Below are 8,338 nucleotides of genomic sequence, written 5' to 3' on the forward strand. Positions count from 1 at the left end.
ATTTGCATCTGATTAGCTTAATAATTGTTTAAAAATTGTATTAAGGTTAATAATTTGGGTTCAGTTAGCAACACACCTAGGCTGCCCAAGTGGGTACCCCACCAAAAACAAAGCTCTGTGGTGATCCTTTCCAGCAGAAAGCACAGAGAGCTCATTACTCAAATGACAAGGCAATTTTAAATATGAGAAGTTATTAAATCCACTCACACGCTGCTCTTTTTTCAGCTGGTTCTGGTCAGGACTGCTCAGGCTGGGCTCTCCCAAACTTCCAGGAGGATTCACCTCCTTTGGATGCTGAGTCCTGCCTCACCAGCCAAGGTCTGCTCTGAGATCCTAAAGGGAATTTGGCCTTTAAAAAGTTGGCATTATAGGGGAGCAATGGTGGGCAAGGCAAAGGGGGTGTTTGTCTTTAGGGTCAGTTTTAGTGCAGGCTCAGAGTGGGCATTGCTACCCACAGCAAGGGACAGCTCTGGGAAATTGGTCTTGCGGCTGGACTCAAAGGTCTTCTCCAACCTAAATGACTCTAGAATTCCATGAATTCCATCAAATAGGTGCCACAGCCAACATCACTCAGGAATTTTGACTCCTGGCAAGGTTCATCCCTCCCTGGTGCTGTGCTGGTGAGGGCAGTGGTGTCCTGAGGAAATCGGGAGCTGTGCAAGGGGGAAATGCTGATCCTAGGGACAGAACTGACCCTAGGGACAGAACTGATCCTAGGGATAGAACTGACCCTAGGGACAGAACTGATCCTAGGGACAGAGCTGATCCTAGGGATAGAACTGATCCTAGGGATAGAACTGATCCTAGGGACAGAGCTGATCCTAGGGACAGAACTGATCCTAGGGACAGAACTGACCCTAGGGATAGAACTGATCCTAGGGACAGAGCTGATCCTAGGGACAGAACTGATCCTAGGGATAGAACTGATCCTAGGGACAGAACTGATCCTAGGGACAGAACTGATCCTAGGGACAGAACGGATTCTAGGGACAGAAGTGATCCCAGGGCTAGAACTGATCCCGGGGCCAGAATTGATCCTGTGGACAGAACTGATCCCATGGCCAGTACTGACCCTAGGGACAGAACTGATCAGAGGGACAGAACTGATCCTAGGGATAGAACTGACCCTAGGGATAGAACTGATCCTATGGACAGAGCTGATCAGAGGGACAGACCTGATCCTAGGGACAGAACTGATCCTAGGGATAGAACTGATCCTAGGGACAGAACTGATTCTAGGGACAGAAGTGATCCCAGGGCTAGAACTGATCCCGGGGCCAGAATTGATCCTGTGGACAGAACTGATCCCATGGCCAGTACTGACCCTAGGGACAGAACTGATCAGAGGGACAGAACTGATCATAGGGATAGAACTGACCCTATGGCAAAACTGATCCCAGGGCCAGGACAGATCCTATGGCCAGAACTGATCCCATGGCCAGAACTGATCCCCGGGCCCAGCACAGCCATGCCAGAGCCTGGAAAGCCGTGCCAGGCTGGCCAGGCTGGGCCGGGATGGTGGTGTCCGTGTTCCTGCTCTCTCAGGAGCCACCTCAGCCCTGGCACGCCCCAGCCAAGCCTGCCTGGGGTTCCCTCGCTGAGCCAGGCGTGGGGCTGAGCTCTGCCTGAGGAGCAGGCCTTCCCTTTAGTTAATGGGAAGCAGGAGCTTCTCCAGAGGGGGAACGCGAGCCCCAAGCCGAGCTGGAGCGCCCTGGAGGAACGGCCGCGGATCTTGGGAGGATCAACTCTCCAGATGATCAAATTAGTGCCTCTGCCTGCCTAATTGGCACGGGGTGCTCCAACTAATGAACAGGGAGCAGTGCAACAAAGGAGGCACTCGCTGGAAAGGGAGGAAAATGAGCTGGTGCTAATTGGTGGGCTTGACTTGGCTGGGATTAATCACACATTGCACCGGGAGGGCTGCAAAGCGATGCCCACACCCCAAAAGGCACTGCTGGAGTGATTTGCATATCTATAACGAGCTGGGCTTTGGTAAATTGACAGGATTCGGCTTCAAAATTAAAAAAAAAGCTGGTGGGTTTTCATCTGGTCCTGCTCCTGAAAGTCTCAGCTTTAGTTTTAAACTTAGTTTCAGGCTTTGACTGAGGAGATGCTCTCAGTGGGTTCAATTAAAATGGATTTGGCCCCTCGCTTGCCTCGTGGATGATTTCTGATCTGCCTGACCCTCCTGGAGGGGTTTCTCATTTCCCATTATTTAAAAATAGGTCATTGAGAGTTTTAGGAACACATGCAAAATATTAATTACAAAGTTCACCAGCACAGTTTTGGTCAGCTGGTGGGGCATCTCCCCTCAAAGAAAAACAAGGATTTATGGCAGTGGGTTCTGGGGAGATTCACAGCATAAATGCTCGTAGGTGGGCGAGAAGAGCCTGGTCTAATCTAATTTACAGCTCTAATTAGCTGCTTTTTAGAAAAATTTGTTTGACCTTCTTGAGGGCAGTGGCAGCTGCATCTTTCCCTGGTATTCACAAAAATTGCAATTTAAAATTTAAAATACCTCCAGAGCTGCAAAATTGGGAGCGTCAGATCCACATGGAGATGCAGCTCTCTCTGGAAGGAGCAGAGGAGAAAATCGGGAGTTCGTTCCTGTGCACACAGTGGCCACCAAGATTTCCTTACATTCTTGCACCAAGCAGCCTGGAAAACTCTCTAAATTGCACAAAATCCCAATTTTCATTCCATCATGTCCTAGAAAATGTGATCCTCTCACTGAAGAAAATGATACTAAGAAAATTAAAAAGCTGAATATTACATATAGAAAGATTCTACAATAATTTCATACTAACATAACTTATTTCATAATATTTATATTAAAAAGCTAAATATTAACATTAAATTAATTTTTGAAACAAACTTTTACTTATAATTGAATTGAGAAATTTATAAATAAATTTCTACTTTTCAGATGGCTGCAAAGCTCTGCAGTCCTTTCATCTCCTACCACAAAAAGTGGTATTCTTTCGGAAATCATAAGTTTTTTTGTTTAATTAAAGAGCTGCAATTTCTTGTTAAGAAGTTTCTCTTCTGGTAAAATATGAAAACAACTCCAACAAATTATTGCATCTGTCCAAGTTTAAACTTGGATTAAACTAGATTAAGCTCCTCTTTTTAAGTGCTGAACTTCACTTAGTCCAGGTGTCTCCTGGAGCTGGGAAATTTGTGTTGAAGGATTTGCAGCAGCAGACTTTAAACTGCTGAAGTCAAAATAGGATTTTTTAATTCCTTAATGAACACTGAGGAGTGAAACTCCTCTCACTCAGGTTTTGTTTTGAATATCCACCCAATTTTAGGTAGGAAAATAAGCCATGAGAAACTTTCTGGCAAGATTTTTGTATCTTAATAAAATAAATTTTAAAATGTAGTAAGTAATAAATTTTAAAATGTGTAATGTACTTATTCAGATAATTCTAATAGCAGCACTAAAAGTAGTGCTAAAACCACTGATTTTTTGTCAGTGTTTCTTCCCTAATTCACAAAGACACAGGAATATTTGCCTCAAAGTGCTTTGATTTCTTCTGGCTTTGGCTGAAAATATTTCCTGGGCAAGGTGATCTGAATGATGCTGCTCAGAATCAGCAGTGGGTGGGTATTGAAGCACCATGACCATAAAACATCACGGTTTTATGGTATGCCACACTTAATTCCAAATTCTGGCTGCAGAATTTGGTTTTATCTCTTGATAAAATTGATATTTTCAGTGAAATACAGTATAAAGTTTTACTCTTTCTGCCATGTGTTCTATAAAAGTTGTGGTTATCAAACTTTGGAATTACAAGGGTGTATTTTAGCCATGCACAATCCTGCATTCTACTGGAATTTAAGAAGTACTTCTGGAGAAAAAATGTACTACATAAATATGGAGAATTTGCTTAAATTCATTAAATAAAAAAGGGAAATTTATAATGGTGAAGATCAGAACAGGACTGGAGTTTTAGCTCTCAAATACACTGATTTTTTTCCCTATTTTTAGTGTTAATTGTTTGTCACAGGCTGACAAGTCCTGACCTACCTGCCCCTCACAAAAACATCAACACCTGCCCTGAGCACCATCAAACGTTTCCAGATGACCCCACACCCTGATATTTCATTTCCAGATGTTTTCATTACCTTTTTCAGTACTAGAGAAGGAAAATTTACTTCAGGAGATGTTCCTCAAGTTTAGTTTATCCACAGATTCCAGCCTCCGTTGGCAAACCTGAGAATATTCACTAATTACAACTTTTGGAGTGGCAGGGAACCTCACATGGAATTTTTTAAAAGGATGGGAGTTCCCACTTGTGTTTGGGATTTTTCTGTGACCTCCTGTGGGTACCAGCCATAAATGATATTCTAAAGGAGCAGGGAAGGAAGCTGAGTGGGAATCTATGGAGAAAACATCCTCAAAGATCAGCAATTACCTGCTCCCTGGAAACCTCTGAGAATTGCCTCCACCAGAGCCCAGCCTGTGGGAAATTACAGAATTTCCCAAAATTCTGGGGGTGTTTACAGCTCAGCTCCAAGGTTAACAACTCCCCTCCCAAAACAGCATCACACCTTGGGTCAGGGCAGGGAGGAATGCCGTGGAAAGAGACAAATTAAAAGCTGCAAAACTCAAACCATTTTCTTTCCATATTTCATGTAATTAAGCAGCTTGTCTTGCTGTCAGGGAACTCTTTCAAGCCAAGGAGCCTGGAAGGAAATTGGATATGAAAGAGACTGTCAGGAACAGGCAGGGCTGTGGCACTGATGGCAAGGCAGGGCTGAAATATTAAAATCATTTTGTTGTCAGGAAGTTTTGAAGGTTTTGAAACTCTCTGTGACAATCAGGTTGGTTTTTCAACCTTATTTATGTGGTGGAAGCAAGAAGTCCATCTATTTTTAATAAGTGTGGAGATGGAATTTAGAGGAGAGATGGAGGTTCCCACAGGGATCGGTGACAATTGACAGCACAGCGGTGACAATGCCATCACAAGGAGGATCAAACCAAAACCTCTGGAAAAACAATGCTCCTGCTTAAATAATAAATACTCTGCAGGGATTTAAAAGCCATGAGGATGTGGCATTTGGGGACATGGGACAGTGGTGGCCTTGGACTCAATGGTTTTGGAAAACTTTTCCAACCTAAATGAGGCTGAGAGATTAAATATCATCAACAGGCAGCTCTCTAAATTTACACAAAATTTAAAATACTCATTCTTCTTTACTGATCACCCAAAATCACTGAAGAAAATAGCTTTAAATAAATTCATAGATATAAAAACATATAGATATATCTATACCCAGCAACTTGTAAATGTGAATAACAATCATGGATAACTAAGAGAAACCTCTGCTTCCTGATGTTATGTCCCATTCTTTTCCTTCTTTCCTTAAGAAAATCATCTGCCCAGATTAAAAATAAAAAAGACTGACAATGCAGAAAGATTGCAATGAAATTTTCCTACCATTTCCTTTTATTTTTATTTTTTTTTAATTTGCACTGCCACACAACCAACAATGAAGATGTAACTCTACAGAAATTATAGAGAAGAGAATTTGGAAATTTTCCTGTGGGAACTCAGCACATCACTCCGGATGTCCAGAGTTACCGAGACAACCCTTGGGGGACTCAGAAATCCTGGAATGTTGCCAGGAGTGCTTGGTGATTGGATTTTGACCCTGCACAGGATGTGCCACCTGTTTGAGGACAAGAGAATCACTTGGGGATAAATGGTGTAAGAATTAAGTATTCACAGGGTGGAAATATAGGTTTTAGGATTTTGGTACAGGGGGGTTATGGAGACAAGATGGAGGAATCAGGGCGTGTCTTGTCCTTCTTTCTTCTTCTTGTCATCCATTTTCTGTGGTGGTGTTGGCACTTTGGGATTGGTTCTTGGTGAAGGTGGACTTGCTAATATGGGTGAAAGGTATTGGGAAATAAAGGTAAATATAAAATACGTAGTTTTTAGTGTAAAAATAGACGACCGCCCAGTGGGAGGTCAGAGTGCCCTTGGCTGCCTTGCTGGTCACACCTCTGTCAGGCTGGAAGAAAATTTTGTAGGTAAGAAATAACAATATCAAAGACTGAAAATCTGAAGAGTGCACTCGTCCTTTGGAGCGTGGGCTGTCCCAAGGCCATGCTGTGTGTGCCCGTGCAGGGACGAACAGCCGGACCGGTCACTTGGCGTTCCTGGCCGGGCTCTCCCACCAAGGGACAACCCTGAAGCCCTGAAGAGCCGAGAGTTGGACGTGTTCCCAGGAGAGCACCGATAACTCCTTGGGAAAGCAGCCAGGAGAGTCTGAAAGGAAAAAGCAGCAGCCCTGAGAAGACCATCACACTCAGCTTCTGCCCAAGAAGGTTCGCAGCAGAACAGCCCGGAGCGGAACCAGAGAGGCGCCTCTGGATCCATCTCCTGTGACCTGCTCGGAGATCAGGAGCCTTCAGACTGCTCTGACAACACAAACTCAGTGAGAAAGTCAAAATTAAGAACATGGGGGGCACACTCTCCCAGGGACAGGGATTTTGTCTGCCTTACAAGGCGTGGCAGACACACACACGGCAGGGATCCCAAAGAAGGAGCTTAAAGACCTTCTGTTGTGGGTGAGACTCAATTACCCGTTTTCGGAGACACGTCTGTTGTTTGAAGTGGGGTTTTGGCAAGAAATTAATAGACACCTTTATCTCTTAGCTACGAAAAAGGATGAGACAGCCTTGAAATTGCTGTCTCCTGCAAGAATTATGTTAGAAGCTACCTCAGTGCAGTCAAAAAGAGTGGCGAGGCAACAACTTGTTGCAAATCCCACAGGGGCGGAGGAAGGTGAGCAAGGCTCGAAACGGAGATTGGCTCCGATCCCAGTTAGCCAGGGGGAAAAGGCTCTCGAGGAAAGGGAGCGGGGAGCAATGTCATTGCCTCCGGTCCCACCACCCCGGAAACCCAAGAGATCCCTAAAACGCCCTGAAACCCCAGAGAGTGCAGGGGCTTCAGGCTCCGACTCAGGCACAGATGACCCCGTCCCACTCCCAGACGAGTTGAGGTTTTCTCCCAGCGAGACCGAGGACGCGGGTCGCCCCTTAAGGGCGCGCCCTTCCACTCGCAGGGGCCAGGGGAGACGGGACGGGACAAGCGGCGGGGTCGGAGCGGGGGGTCCAAGGGGGACAGGAGGGGAGGGTGGAAGCGCTTTCTCGCGGCGGCGCAGGCTGGCGGGGGAGCGCGTGTGGAGGCGATGGGAGACGCGGGTTCTGGTGCGGCTTTTGCGAGCGCAGCGCCGGGAGCGGCGGCTGCCTGAGCCGGCACGGTGCCAACAACGCGTGTGCAGGGCAAGGCCGCGGGACTCCGGGGGAGGGCGCTCAGACCGACGCGGCAGCGTCAGACACGGGCAGCGAGTTAGGGGCGGCTACAGGGCTCCAGCCGGCTACCGTAGGGAGACGCAGGGGACGCGCGGTGGTGACGCCAAACCCGGAAGCCGGGACGCGGAGATCGGCCCGAATCGCAGCACGGACGGGGGCACCGGCGGGGCCGGGCTGCACGCACCGGGGGGAGGCGGGCATGCAGCGTCAGAGGAGGAGAGAGAGTCAGGGACAGATCGTAGGGAGGAGACCTCGGAGGCGGAACGGGACGGAGACAGTGACGTCAGCCCGGGGGAGACGGGGGGCGTTCCCCAAAGCACGCGTGCGCAGAGGCGGGGCCGGTCCCCTGTGACGTCTCGGGCGAGGAGGGGCCGTGCTCGGGGGCTCCACCCCCTCTCCGCTCCCGGTGCCTTCAGTCCCCACCCTCCAAGCCTCTTCCACCCAGGGAGGCGTTCACGTATTCAGGCTCCATTGTCAGCTGAATCAAAAGCCATGCAGACTCGGTCTCAAACAAGATCGCGGGCACGGCAGGCTGCCGAACGAGGGGCAGCCGAGTTCATGCCGCCATCACGGTGTCCAGCCCGGTGACAGCGCCACCTTGCGGGGGGATGACCGCGGTGCCCGACGTGCCGGATCTGTTCGGGGGAGCCACAGCGCCATCTCGCGGCGAGACCGCAACAATGCGGCGATTTTTTCCCACAACGTATAAAAAGAAAACCGCGTCTAAGAAAACAATGACAACGCAGCAAATGGATTATCCTTCAACTTCGGGATTTCACGAAGATGAAGAGATTTCAGATGAAGCGAGCAACAAGGAGAAGACATCATACGGATCACAGCATCGGAGGGAATTCCGGCGTGGATGCTGTCGGCAGCAGAAGCAGCAAAGAGCTTCTTGCATTATTTTGATTTGTTTGATTGACCCCTGAGGTAAAAGATTTGTCTCAGCTCTCCCTCAGAATTGTCTACCTTGAGGAAGATCTGCAGTTTCAGATTTTCAGAGTGGAGCTG

Source organism: Ammospiza nelsoni, chromosome 8, assembly GCF_027579445.1.
Source record: "Ammospiza nelsoni isolate bAmmNel1 chromosome 8, bAmmNel1.pri, whole genome shotgun sequence".
NCBI lineage: Eukaryota > Metazoa > Chordata > Aves > Passeriformes > Passerellidae > Ammospiza > Ammospiza nelsoni.